Source organism: Urocitellus parryii, chromosome 4, assembly GCF_045843805.1.
Source record: "Urocitellus parryii isolate mUroPar1 chromosome 4, mUroPar1.hap1, whole genome shotgun sequence".
Classification (NCBI taxonomy): Eukaryota; Metazoa; Chordata; class Mammalia; order Rodentia; family Sciuridae; genus Urocitellus; species Urocitellus parryii.
The window spans coordinates 104,405,189-104,413,350 of NC_135534.1; positions in this window are offsets into that span (position 1 = coordinate 104,405,189).

Genomic DNA, 8,162 nt, shown 5'->3' on the forward strand with positions numbered 1-8,162 from the left:
TGGTAATTAAAAATAACTCTTAAACCATAAACTGACCTTTTGACCCTTTTCCCTAATCTGCAGTGTTTAGAATTTATTCACGTAAAATGTCCCAGGTTGCACTGTTTTTCCATTCTGTACACTAACAATTTACAGGTTTTTATTTTTAATTTTGAAAATCTCTCCATTATTGCCCTGAGGTTAAACTTAAGCACTTGAAAAAGTTTGCACTGCTGAGTTTCTTTGCCATCCAGATAAAAAAGCCTGGTGGCCTGGGAATGTGGCTCAGGAGTAGGGATCTTGTTTACCATGTATGAGGCCCTGGGTTCCATCCCCAGCACTGCAAGGAAAAAGAAATGCTCAGGACAGTGTTTTCCATCTGTTAACCTCTTGTGTGATTAATGTAACTGCATTCTTTTTACTCTTGCCTAAGAGGCCCAGAGACTTTTTGTTTTGTTTTGTTTTAATCTTGTCCCGGTTAGTTGTAATTTAAATGGTTGATCTAGAAATTGAACCCAGCTTCACCTGACTTAAAAGTCCTAGCTCTTGCTGCTGCTAATTCATGCTGAGGTATCTTTTTGGCTCCAGCTTTTGATTTGCTAAGTTGAGGACAGATCCCTGGTTTCCTTTCAGTTGAAGGTCCTGGGAATGAAGCAAGACAGTCTTCCCACTTGAACCAAGTCTGGAGTTCCTTCAGTCTTTCTGCAGCCATAGTAATGAGAATTATTTAAAGTGCATTGTCTGGTTATCTTCCTACGTTAAACCAGCAGTAAAAAGAAAATGTGAATATGGAGCAAGAATTTTTGGTAGTATACATGAAGGGGTTCAAAGATTGCCTAGCTACTCTTATTAAAAATTCAGATTAATAGGAAAATACTACTTGACTAAATGAATTTAAAAATCTAAAGAAGGGTTAGAGGGCAGGGCTGGGGTTGTGGTTCAGCTGTGGAGTGCTAGCCTAGCATGTGTGAGGCCCTGAGTTCGAGCCTCAGCAACTCTTAAAAATAAATGAATAAAAATAAAGGCATTATGTCCTCCTACAACTAAAAAATATTAAAAAAAAAAAAAAAGGAGGAGGAGGTGGGTTAGATATATAGCTCAGTCAGTGGTGGAGTATTTGCCTAGCATGTGCTAGGCCCTGAGTCTGTCTCTAGTATAGCAGAATAGGAATAAAAGCAATTAAAAGCTCAAGGTTTAAGTATAATCGCAATATATTGCAGAAAGATAACTTTTAAGTAGGTAGGAGTTTAGCAGTTTCTGAAGCTGTGGGGAGTGACCACAGTTGCAGATGAAAACGTCAAACGAGGAGTTCTAGTCAGATCTTCAGAAAGCACAGCTAACTCCCTTGAAGTCCACCACATAAAAGGCTAGAACCATTTTGCAGAAAGGTTAGTTTGGGTTCCTGTGGTAGAATGCCTTATCTGAACTGGGTGAGTGTCATCAGACTGAATTAATGTGACAACAGAATGTAGGACATGAACCTTGAGCATGGGCTCATTTATCACCTTTTAAACTAAAGCAGCCTCCTCTAATTATTCTCTTCTATGAGATCTACACCTATGAGACTAGAACAAAGGTCAGTTACTCAGCTGACATCAGTACCTATCCTGATAATATACCACACAAGCTAGTGGATATTCCACGATAGTATTCCTTGATAGAAGTTTCACAAATCTTTGTATGATTCATCACACTTCACCACAGTGCTGCTACTAAACTAAAATGGCTTACTTCAATAGCATGGTAAAAATGTGGAAATATTAAACTGAGGAATTTTTGTTTTCCTAGTTGCCCTTCCCCTATATCTAATCATTCCAAATTTCTCTCCATCTATGAAGGTCTCTCCTTTATCAGCAGCTTTCATGAACCCTTTATCATCCAACAGAGCCAGGCACAGTGGGACAGACTAATCCCAGCAATGTAGGAGGCTAAGGCAGGAGGATCACAAGTTCTAGGCTAGCCTCAGCAATTTAATGGGATCTTTAGCAAAACCCTGTCTCAAAAAAATAGGGTAGGGAATGTAGTTCAAGGTTAAGCACCCCTGAGTTCAATCCCCAGTAACAAAAAGGAAACAAAAATACCCAGCAGCAGTGAAGGCAGTCTAGGTCCAGAGGATTTGCTTGTCTGTAATCCAAATTACCCCAACTGAACTTCAGTGGCCTAGCACAAGTGGATGAAGTTGTGGTGTGCTTAGAAGACAAAGGTCCCTCACTCTGAACATGGGGAAAGCCATGGCAAATACAGAATCTCAAGGTGGCTACATTTTTGTTTTTATATATTTTTCCTCTATGGTACTAGGAATTGAATTTAGGGGTATTCTACCACTGAGCTGGGTCCCCTGGCCCCTTTTAAATTTTATTTTGAGACAGGGTCTCACTAAGTTCCTGAGGCTGGCCTTGAACTTGTGATCTTCCCACCTTAGCCTCCCAAATAACTGGGATAACAGGTGTGCACTGCACTGAACCAGCTACCTGGTTTTACATGGCCCAGAAACAAAGATTTTAATGTTTTGCTAACTGTAAGAAGTCTTTTGACTCTGGCCTGATTTTGTACAATGCCTCTTACCTTTCACTTTTTTGCTAGCTCATTCTACTTTATTTACATGCAGATTTTACACATCTATCAAGCTGTGCCAGCACATTTGTAACTAAATCATTCATAACACTTCAGTGTACTGCAGCATGCTTGTTGATAGCTGCTGACTTAAAAGATCAAGTCCAAGCTATTAAATGTAACATCCAACAGTCTCCATGCCCTGGCCCCTCTTCAATTCTTTTTTTTTTTTTTTGAATATTTTTTTAGTTGTAGGTGGACATAATACCTTTTTATTTTATTTATGTGGTGTTGAGTATGGAATCCAGGGCCCCACACATGGGAGATAGTGCTCTAATGCTGAGCTGCATCCCCCAGCCCTAGCCCTCCCCTCCTTTCAATTCTTATTCTCTCACACTTTCCCTTGAACTTTCATTCCCTTTTTTCCCTAGCATTGAACTTAAGTCTATGCATTTCCCCTTAGTTGGAACTCCCTGTCTGGGATGTACTCCTGCCTCTTTACTGGGCTAGCTCCTACTCATTCTCTATCCCACAGAGAAACCTCCTAGAGTATATTCTTGTTTCTCCTATTTTCAACTTTGGTCTATTAGGTCTTACATCTGAGTTCCTATGATAACCCTGTGTAAATCTTTTATTATGGCACTTATTTTGTACTATATGCTTACCTTTTTCTTTATACTACTACATTATGAGTTGTTAAGAACAAAGAATGTGTTTTAATTTTATTTGTTCCTAGCACCTAGCTTAGTGAATAGTACAAAACTAGGCAATGAATGAATGAATGGGAAATCTAGTAATTTGTTCATGGTCATCTATCCAGTAACTGTTAGAATTGAAATAGTCACACAAATCTTTTGATCTTTATGCCTAGTTCTTTCAGATGACACCATGATGCTGCTTATGAGAGAGATTATTTCTGCTAGTGATGAATAAAGGCAAAACTGAAACAACACACTTTCGAACAACACAACAGATGCAATACATAATATAAAACTTTCTGAGAGGGGCTGGGGCTGTAGCTTAGGGGCTTGCCTAGCATGTGTGAGGCACTGGGTTCGATCCTCAGCACCACATAAAAATAAATAAAGGTGTCCATCTACAATTACAAAAAAAAAATTTAAATACTTTCTGAGAATTCTTTTTGAATAGTTTGATTAGAACTAGATGGAATTAATAAAGATGATGTTTATAGGACAGAGAAGGTAAAAGAAAAAGCTAGACAGGTTCAAAGATATTATGAATGACAAAAATCATCTTTGTGAGGGATCTGAGGACCAATAGATTAGGAGAAGGTATGAGATATATCCTGAGATGTGGCCCAAGTGAAAAGAGAGGATTCCTTTCTGTTACTGAGAACAACTTGGAATAACAATTGGATGGCTATGTGTAATCTTTAAATACAGCCAGAGATGGCCAAAGTTCTTGAGGTACATCTTCGAACATCTTAGAGACCTAAGTTTGCTTGCTTGCTTTTATTAATTTTGTGTATGTGCGTGCGTGTACTAGGAATTGAAACCATAGGTACTTTACTACTGAGGCCTTTTTTTTTTTTTTGAGACAGGGTCTTTTTAAGTTGCTTAGGGCCTCACTGTGTTGCTGAGGCTGGCCTCAAACTTGCAATCCTCCTGCCCCAGCCTCCTGAGTCTCTGGTATTATAGGTGTACGCCACCACGCCTGTCAAGAGACCTAAGCTTTCTTGAAATTGGAGGAGGATGGCTGTCTCATCTTTATCAGCGATCTTTGGAGGCACAGATTTGAACTGATCAATTATTTATATGCTTGTTTCCTGTAACCTGATAACCAGCCTGGTTTCCTGGAAAGCTCTAATGTTGGTTCTATCATATGGCCAGGGGGAACCAGATGCAGGGCCTGAATGTATTGCAGTCATTTCCCAGTTTTAGGAAATGGAAAGTGATCTATTTCTAGGAGAAAGACAGAAAGACCTGCCCACTTGGTCAAAGCTGCTCTCCCTTGTCTTTTCCTGTTTTCTAGACAATAGTTTAGAGTGGTGAATGCAGCTAAGCCCAATACCACTGTGGAGTATTTTGGACTCTTGAGTCCCAATCTGATCTGATTCCAGTTTTCACAGTCCTTGAAGGAGAGACGTCCAGGTACAAGAGCAGCCCTGGAAAGAACAGAACTTAAATGATGGAAAGAAGTGCCAAACTCTTGCTGCTGGGGCTGCCTAGATCCAGACAATTCTGAGCTCCAAATGGACACACTGAGCCCTTTTTATGGTCGTGATGAAAACAAGGAACTTCAAGTCCATTTCCTTCACTTGAAGTTGGTTTTGCAACCTTTTTCTCTGTGCTAAATTTATACCATTACTTGACACTAAGGTCTGTCACACCCCAATAGGCAGATAGGCACGGCCATTCTGTTCCTCCCAGGTTTCTAAATTACATACTTGATTGGATTTGAATAGCACATTGACTGATTTTTATAGTATCCTATTCCTGTGAAGTCTTCGGCTCATTTTAACAACACCCCTTAGCCAGCCAGAGTTTCTTCCTGGTCCTCTTGCCCCAAACTTCACAAATCCCCTGTGACTTAAAATGAGCAGGCCCATGCAAGGCTGGGAACCTATGTCAGCTACTTTGTAAATGGTTCCACGTCTTTGGTGTGTTTGCTGCTCAGATTCAGGAAAGTTGACCCACAAGGGAGTATCTTGAGCCATATGAGTCTACCTACTCTGCCCCCTTTAGGGCCCCTTTGGATTGAGCTTTCTGTATACTGTGGCAGAGAATGCAATAGCTAGACACGCACAGAAAACTGAAAGTGCTACCCTGAGACCTCCACATCTCCCCTTTGCACACAAGTCTGGCTTTGAGACCCAGCACTGCTTTTCTTTTGTATTGACTACAGCAGCTAACAAAAAGGCCTTCTCTCCTCTGCCAGATTTCAGAAAGGGCCTATTCATAACTGTGTCCTATTGATCCCTCCCAGGGGGTGGGGCAGAGACTAAGGAAAGTTCTGCCGAGGAGAACAGCAAGAAAATCTGGGGCTGCTACGCTCCCACAAGGCCTAAACACCCAGGGGACTGAGAATTCAAAGGTTAAGCCCTGGAGACCTTGCAAGAAGGATCACTGAGTTTGCTTGAGTTTCTTTCTCTCAAGATAGTGGGAGGAGAAAAGCAGCAGATAGCAATATGGATAGTCCACAGTTAGGTGGCACTCGGCACTAATTATCAAATTTAATTGCACAAGCTCTTAGAATTTGTTAAAATGCAGATTTTTTTTTTATTTGTAGATGGACACCTTTATTTTATTTATTTTTATGTGGTGCTGAGGTTTGAACCCAGGGCCTCACATGTGCAATGCAAGCGCTCTACCACTAAGCCACAACCCCATATTTTTTAGTTCCTCTGTGATTCAGTAAATGTGAAGTAGAACCTCATATGTGTATTTTTAAAATTTTTATATTTTAATTGTTGATGGACCTTTATTTTTTATTTGTATGCAGTGCAGAGAATCAAACCCAGTGTTTCACACATTTGAGGTAAGTGCTCTACCACTGAGCCATAACCCCAGCCCCCCCATATTTGTATTTTTGAAAGGTCTAGGGTCACATTTTACCCAAAAGCCTAAGAGGCCAAACTTTTTTTTTTTCTTTTCTTTGAGGCCAAACTTTAATGCTTCTTCCCTTAGTCACCCATCCTGGGTTTAGCAGAAACTCTATAATCCTCAGTTTGTTCTCACTGCACCCAGGAAAGTTCCTGGCAAATGGTAGGCCCTTTGAATTACATCAGACTATAAGTAGGGAGCTCAAGTCAATGGGGAGTGTTTCTTGGTATTTACTAGCAAGATGAGCTGGGTCATCAAGAGAGAAGTTCAGTTGGAATATGGAAATCCACATTGATTCTCCAAACTGGGCATCTGACTACATGGAGGGCTCATTATAAAGACCTCTTGAGGGCCAGGCACAGTGGTGCACACCTATAATCCTAGCAGCTCAGGAGCTGAGGCAGGAGGATAGCAAGTTCAATGCCAGCATCAGCAATTTAGTGTGTCCTTAAGCAACTTAGTGAGACCCTATCTCAAAAGATAAAAAGATGCTGGGGATGTGGCTCAATGGTTAAGTGCCCTTGGGTTCAATTCCCAATACCAAAAAAGAAAAAACAAATAAAAACCTCTTGTTATTTTGAGGGTCCTCTGATCCAGGGTTGTCTAGATGCTGGCAAAAGTACTGGACTAATGTGCAAGAGATTCGAGTATAGGGACTGGGGGGGTCGCTCCACCACTGAGCTACATCCATGAGGCCCTGAGTTTAAACTCCAGCACCAAAAAATAAAAAAGTAAAAATAATTAGAAGGCTTGAGTATAGTAAGCTACTAATAAGTTGTCTTTTCTGGGCTTTACTTTACTCATCGTTCAAGGAAAGGTTAGTAGAGGAAACCCCTAAGGTGCCCTTCTGGCTGACTTTCTAGGGTTTTCCTGTTGCTGCCTCTTGCTCTGCCTTCACCCTAAGTTTGCTGTACTTGGATAGGGCCAGCTCTAATGCTCCCATTCATCATTTGCCCATTAACTAGAACAGTACATGGCACATAGTAGGTGCTTATTAAATATTTATTGCAGGAATGAATAAATATTTATAACTGGTCATAAGGTAAAATAGCCCTCATTGGAATGATGCCCTGGGAGTAAGGCAGGGCCAAAAGCTGACTTGAGACTGCTGCAATTTTTCCAGCTAAAAGAATTCCTAAGAGCCACCAGCCTACCTGGCTTCACCAAAATGTCTGATAGCATTTAAGGTAACCACATTTCTTTTCCCTTAAACATATTTAGTATGTCTTATAAATGGAATACATGTACATTGTAGCAAATTTATACATTTTATTTATTGATTTTTGTTGCTGGGGATTGAACCCAGAGGCGTTTTTTCACTGAGCTACATTCCCAGTCCTTTTTATTTTTATTTAAAAAATTTTTTTTAGTTGTTAATGGACCTTTATTTACTACATGCAGTGCTGAGAATGAAATGCAGTGCTTCACACATGCTAGGCAAGCTCTCTACCACTGAGCTACACCCCCAACCCCCTTTTTATTTTTGAGACAGGGTCTTGTTAAATTGTTGAGGGTAGCTTTGAACTTGAGATACTCCTGCCTTAGCCTCCCAAGTTCCGACTATTACAGGTTCGCACCACTGTGCCCGGCATATGCTTATACATCTTTTAAAAGTATTTATTTATTTTTTTTAATTTTGTTTTATTTATTTATTTTTTTAAAGAGAGAGTGAGAGAGGAGAGAAAGAGAGAGAGAGAGAGAGAATTTTTAATATTTTTTATTTTTTAGTTCTCGGCAGACACAACATCTTTGTTGGTATGTGGTGCTGAGGATCGAACCCGGGCCGCACGAACGCCAGGCGAGCGTGCTACCGCTTGAGCCACATCCCCAGCCCCTAAAAGTATTTTTTTAAATATTTTTTTTAGTTGTAGTTGGACTACATATTTATTGTAGTTGGACTACAACAGATTATATATATATATATATTTAAATGTGGTGCTGAGGATGAACCCAGGGCCTTGCATGTGCGTGAAGAGTGCTCAACCGCTAAGCCACAATCCCAGCCTTTTTAAAAACTGCTCAAAAGAGAGTGAGTTTTCTATTATTCTGGTACTTTTTTTAAATATA